This window comes from Accipiter gentilis, chromosome 28, assembly GCF_929443795.1.
Source record: "Accipiter gentilis chromosome 28, bAccGen1.1, whole genome shotgun sequence".
Taxonomy (NCBI): domain Eukaryota; kingdom Metazoa; phylum Chordata; class Aves; order Accipitriformes; family Accipitridae; genus Astur; species Astur gentilis.
The window spans coordinates 8,790,880-8,797,532 of NC_064907.1; positions in this window are offsets into that span (position 1 = coordinate 8,790,880).

The following is a 6,653-nucleotide window of genomic DNA, read 5'->3' on the forward strand; positions in this document are numbered from 1 at the left end:
AAAAAAAAAAATAAAAATCTAGGTGAACTGTCTGACATTGACAGCAGTGATATACAAAGCCTCTAGATAGGAAGTTTCTTATAAAACTGGGCATACATTGATAAAAACTATATTTTGGGTAATAAAGAGTCCTCAAGATTTTCGATGCATGTTCACTTTTAACGTTCACTTATTTTTATAATGATCTGTATTGTTATACACTGCGTAATTCAAGCAGAGCCAGAATTAAGAGAAACAAAGAGTTTATCACTGGCCCAGGCAGGAATCAATGACAGCATGTGAAAGCTGCTTAAACCACAGAGGAAATCTCTTCCTCCAGTACCTGTACGCGATTCATATGAAGTCCACAAGATAAATTTCCCTGACTGCAGTGATAAGCAGGTGGGTAAAAGTGTGGCCCAGCCCCCTCCCAGCAGACATGCACAAAGGCTGTCTCTGCTGAGCTGCTACCACAGGAGCAATTTTTAAATCAGTCACATGAAAACCTCTAAGTATCCATCAAAGAATTTTATCAATTAACACTTTTTTTGTTATTTTTGTTTTCTCCCTGCCTAATTCCCAGTTTAGAACATGCACTCTTCGTCGAGTCCTTACATCCCCTGCTTCTGCTCTCTGCACAGGAAAGGAACATCCTGGCCTATCAGCGCACCCTGTAGGACCAAACCCAAATCCATGGGTATTTTCCAAGTGTAACCAAAACATTAACTGAAAGAGACAAACAGGCAGGACTCCACGGAGCATTTTGCCACCAGCTACGATATGGAGTTCAACGGTAAACAGCAAAGAAAAAAAAATATTTCTAAATTAAAATCACTTCTGGACACGGATTACCTTGGATATTTTGACAGAAATATAGTTTTATAGCTTTACGTAGATTAATTGGCTGTCTTACCTTTTCATTAGGTACTGATATTCTACCACGATTAACAGTTAGGGACAAGGGCTGAAAAGTTAGAAGAATAATGGAGATAGTAAGCATCTCCCCAGGGAATTCACCAACATTCTCTTTTGTAGGTTAAAATATTACAAAAAAATGGTTATACTTACTAAAAAGTATTAAAAAAAACCAACACCCAAACACAAAAGAAACCAAACACCACTGACCACACAAAAAAAAACCACAAAACAAAACAGTAAAAACAACCTGCATTTCCTTTATAGAGTGGAATAAAAGTCTGGTAAATTCCTTACCATCTCACTTCATCTTAACATTATCTATAGACACCATAAAACTTTTATAGGTAGTTGTCCAGACACTGACAACATATTTACTATGTCAATAAGCTATATATCAATAACAGATGTTTTTAATGCATACTGTTTGGACTGAAGTAGTCCATTGGCTAATACTTACCAAAAAATACGTTATTGCATTTCCTTGTACTTGTATTTGGCCTTTTCGGGGGGGGGGGGAGGAGGGGGGAGATCAATTAAAGGGAATACGAATATATTCAGTACTTATGCAACACTTAAAGGTCATGTTACAAAACTAGACTACTTCTTAACAACAAAGTCTTCAAACTAATAGTGATTTAGATATGAAAAACTACAGCAATGGCAAAAAAACCCTTGCTTTCTATGCCTCTCAGAGATTTTTACAGCTCCCTAGTGACATAAATGTTTTCTTGCTCCCCTGGTAGGACTGACCTCTGTTTCTCTGCTCTTCTGTTTTCTAGCACTGCCAGGTCCTTCTTACCTGAGGGTCCTCATAATAATTTCGTATACAGGGAGAAGTTGAAAAGCAACAGTAATAAGAGCCCTGGAGGAAATTAATTCAAATTCAAAATGAAACCTGAATGTCATGCAACAGGACTAGAGAACAGCCAATATAATTTTAAACCACATAAAAATATCATGAAGTATAAAATTGGGACCCTTCTTATATAAGTGTATTTCGATTCCACCCATAGCTGAAGCTTGTCTCCATTAGCGATGCGGCTGGTAAACTGCTACAGATAGGTCGGAGCAACAAAAGTAAGCAAGGTGATAGAAGAATTTATTTTGAAAAAAAGTAACACATTTGCACAGAAATATGCCTAACTCTACATACCAGAAAACATATTCTAAAGTCATCTCAGTGCAAGAAGCAAACTTTTCATGTAAGTACTGACACTTTAACACTGATAATAATGAGATTAAATGAAGTAATGAAAAGTGATGGGGTTTTTTTTCCCCTTTAATTCTTCTGAAAGGATAAAACCATAAGCTAAGCAGTGAAAGAAAAAACTTTACACATGTATATGTCAAAGTAAAGTACATAAGGGGATTTCTGAACTAGGTGGGACATGACCCAGGGGTCAGACTTTCTCAGTGTTTTCACATCGATGACACAAACTGCACTCCAAATTTGTGTCATAACAAGAGAAAAAAAAAAAAAAAAATCAAGAAAAAATGTCAGTGATAAATCTACAAAATGTATTCACATTCAGAAACACTGACAGCAAACTTGACCTTGTGCAATGGTTTTTAGGGAGAAGAGAAAGCAAGATGTTCTTGCTTTATGCTGTAATGAAAAATTTCAAGCTCCAGGTGCAAGGTCCACTTTGAGATTAACATACCTATATTTCAGTGTCTATAGGTCTGCTAAAGAAGATAGACAATTAAAAGTCATTTCTGTTGCCTAACCGTAGGTACTTGGTGTTACTTAAGACACGCTAAGGCAAGTGAGACAACTCCTGAGGCTTTCGGAGATGGCCCGGACCACAGGCAGCCCCGCACCCTCCTAGGAGTCCATCGACACTGACTCAATACCAGAAAGCCAATTTGTCCACATTACTCTTTCCAAGTCTTCTAACTCTTCTACATTTGCCAGATTTAGAGCTTTTTGTAAGCGCTATCTGATAAATGCACAAAGCCTTCCTACAAGGCTTATTAATATTTTGCCAAATAGCAATAAAGTATCACCTGCCTTTTACCAAATAGCAATAAAGTATCAAGTTCTGCTTTCAGTTAGGTTTTCTACTGACAAAAACTATGAAGAGAGGTCAGGTAGTATCAATTTATATTTGAATGACAGCTTACAGAGCTGCAGACACATTACACAATTCATTTCAGCTCACCTTCACCAGAAATGGCAAAATAATAGTATTTTCTAATGAAACTTCAAATCAGCAGCAATCGCTCTCTGATAATTTGTTATTTCCCAGATAAGTCATCATTATGTTCAACTCAGAACACTAAAAAGTAGCTTTTTTCTCAATTACACATCATTACTTACTTTTTCTTTTGTTGGTTGGGTTATTTTGGTGGGTTGGTTTACGTGATTATTACCTGATATTCAGCCCTAGGGATTTTGCATAACTTGTTTCATGCAAAAAATCTTCAATATAATATTAACGATGACTACTAAATCTATTTATCAAATGAGAAAATGTGTTACCGTAGCCAAATAGTTCATTTTTAGTTACATAAGAGCCTGTATATAAACTAGAAAAAATATTTCTTTTAAAAACACTTCACAGTACTATAACTTTGCTACAGTAATCAAAACAATATCATACTTCTAACATGCTTTCAGACAAAGCAGATCCACTAGGTTAGTAATGTTTAAATCACATTTCAGTAATTTCTAAGTTTTCCTGTGAGATTTGCTTGTTTTTATTTATCAGTATTCTTTGCAAGTTTTTTGTTCCATTGAAACATAATGGGAGGCTCATTCTGGAAAAAAAGAAAACATAGGATCAGCATTTAAGTATTAAGTAGGGTATACAGCTGAGAAAAATAGTTTACAGAATTGCAAGTTTATTCCCCCACCCCACTGCTCCACGAAAAGAAGAGGAAAAATATGAAAAATAAAAGAAGGAAAAATGTAAGCAAATAGTTAATAAAAGTAAGCGTAACGTATTCACAGTGATCTACTACAGGGCATAAGAGCAGTGCTCTCTCCTACTCCCACTCCCCCAATTACTTAAAACTATAGGAATAGCTAGAGTTTTTCCAGATACCAATGCTTAGTTTCCATGGACATTAGTCCCACCAACTTCGCTGCCGTTTACAAGCATTGAACCAAATCTGAACACTGGAAGAAATTCTTTGAAAACAGACTGAACAGCACACAGGCCCTTGGAACCGACAACATCACACCACAGATACACAAAACACAAAGTTGTAACTGAGAAACGTGTCCAGCTGGGAAGAACACAAACAGCTAAGTGTGGCTCACAGCACAATCAACTGAGCATAGCAGAGCTGGTATTTCTCTTGTGCTCCTATGTATACTGGAAATAAAAGTATGAATGCTTAATACCATCGTGGAAGCCAGATATGTGCCACTTTCTGTCAGTGTGGGAGCTTCTGCAGATAAAAGGGCTGCATTACTTACAAATATTTATCAGATAAATAACTATAAATCCCGTAAATGTTTTAGCTAGATAGTTTATAACTTCAAATGATGTTTAATTTGGTGGCTCAGAACACCTGATGCCATGTGCCCTCATGGCAGGGGGGGACTTCACCATATAGTGTCCTGCATAGGGGGTCAGCTGCGTGCTAGAGTAGCATCTCTCTCCTTCCAGGATCCAGGCTGTCAGCTCCTAATGAATGGGAACTGCATCAGGCTGAGCAACCCAAGGAGGCAATGTTTACAAAAAGAATAGGTTACCCCGTGTTTTGTCAAACAGCTTTTAGTGAAAGAAGGTAGAGGAAAAGCTTAACTCCAAATACTTACATCAAAATATTTCAAATTAATTCTACGAGCACTATCCTTATATGAAACGAAATTATACTTGGCACTTTTTTTTTTTTAAAGGAACAGATGTTCACAGAAGGAGTTATACCTGTATCATGTCGGAAGTATGTATCTTAATGACAATATTATATAAAAACATACTGGACTGTGATGTTCCGCGGCCTTTGTACCTGGAGTGCAGACAACATCTGCTCCTTTAGATAAACAGAAATACTTCTTCCCTACCCTCATCCCCCAATTTACCAGCCCTGCAAGTTATCCTGGGACTGGAAGTTCAGACTCAGTTTTTCCTTCACAGCTTATCTATCACCACCACCACCAATATTACGGGCCAAATCACTCACTCAGCTGCACCTGTTCAGCAAGACCAAAGCCAAAGTATAAATTCACCGATTTCCAGAAAAGCACATTTGTACAACATAGAAGATCAAACAGTCAAAGCTTTGTGTGTGATTGTACTGGCCTTTTTTAATTTATTTCATTTTGTGGCTGTTCATCCGTTATTGCAGGACAGGAATATATTTTAAAGGGTTATTCAATATTGTTTGCAATAGCACTGAATTCTAAACACAGTATCTAATATTTGCCCATCCTTTAAATATAGGAACAAGAAGATAAGACTGACTTTCATCTATTTCCTTTCTTAGATGGTAGGTTTGATGGTGCCCCAACAGAAAATTTAATGTAACCACTTCAAGCAAATATGCTTAAAAATATTAATGTTTTGCAGTTTGCAGGGAGAAAGTAAATCATACAGTCATGCGATCCCTTAATTTATTTGTATAGCAGAATTGTAAATGCAGCAGAAAACAGCTTACTGTAATGTAAATAAAGCCTTGCATGCAGCGCTAACTGGACAAGTTTATTTAATATAACATATTACACTAAGTCATCATTGCTACCTTTCAGTTTATACTTCTATGGTAACAAACTGTTATAATAAACAGAACCCTTGTGTTAAAATCCAATACAAAGTAGCAACACTGATCTTTTTCAAACCGTACATATTGTTTAGCTCTTTACTCCTCACTTTGTCGTTTTAGTTACTAAAACTAAAATTAGTTTGGTTATTGAAAATAATAGTTTAGTTTACCTACACTAATGGTACAGTTTAATTATTTTAAAAAACCCAAATAATCAGCAATCCAAAGTTTCAATTTAATTCTTATTCTTGGACGTGGATTAGCTGTAAATTTAGTTAAATTTGACCACCTCTACGGGTTGTAAAACCGATAGAAAAATAATAGAAAAATAGTTATATTTATATCTGAAACCTAGAAAACAATAATGCTCAGTTTCTCTTCAGGTATTCCAAAGTTAAGCTTGATTCTGATATTGTTGTATTCTATGAATTAGAAAAGGAAAAATAATCCCTGAAAACCTTATGTTGTTGGATTTCCAGACACATACTCAACAGCAGGTAAAGTCAGTCCTTTATTTAAAGCCCACGTAGAGTACTCAGTAGGAGAAGCATCAAGGTACATCCACAATTTTTAGAATTCAAATGCATATGTTCATCATTTTGTGCTTCAGGTCCTTGTTTGTAAAATTGGAACAATGGAAGAAGCCACTGAAGAAACCTACCGGCCTGCAGAAGCTCAATTTGTAATCCTTTCAAAAGAAAAAGTAGAAAATAAAACTAGCTAAATTCTCAGGTAAGAACTGTGAAAGTTTATCATGCTAGCTGATATTAGACTAGCTCTAAGAATTCAGGATATTGAAGCAGCCGGTACAACGAGTGCATAGCCTCAATTATAGTTAGCAACCCTCCTGGTGCCCCGAACCCCTGAATTTTGGAGTCTGGGACTCCAAAATTAGTGGATATTTGTGCTTAGGTTCTCTATACACCACTGAAGGGAAAAAAAATATTTATTTCTTCCCTCAAAACAAGAAGTATATCATCACAAGTCTTTGGAAACACCCTGCAGGTGCAGGTTAAACTGATGAGGCATGGAAGGAAGAAAAA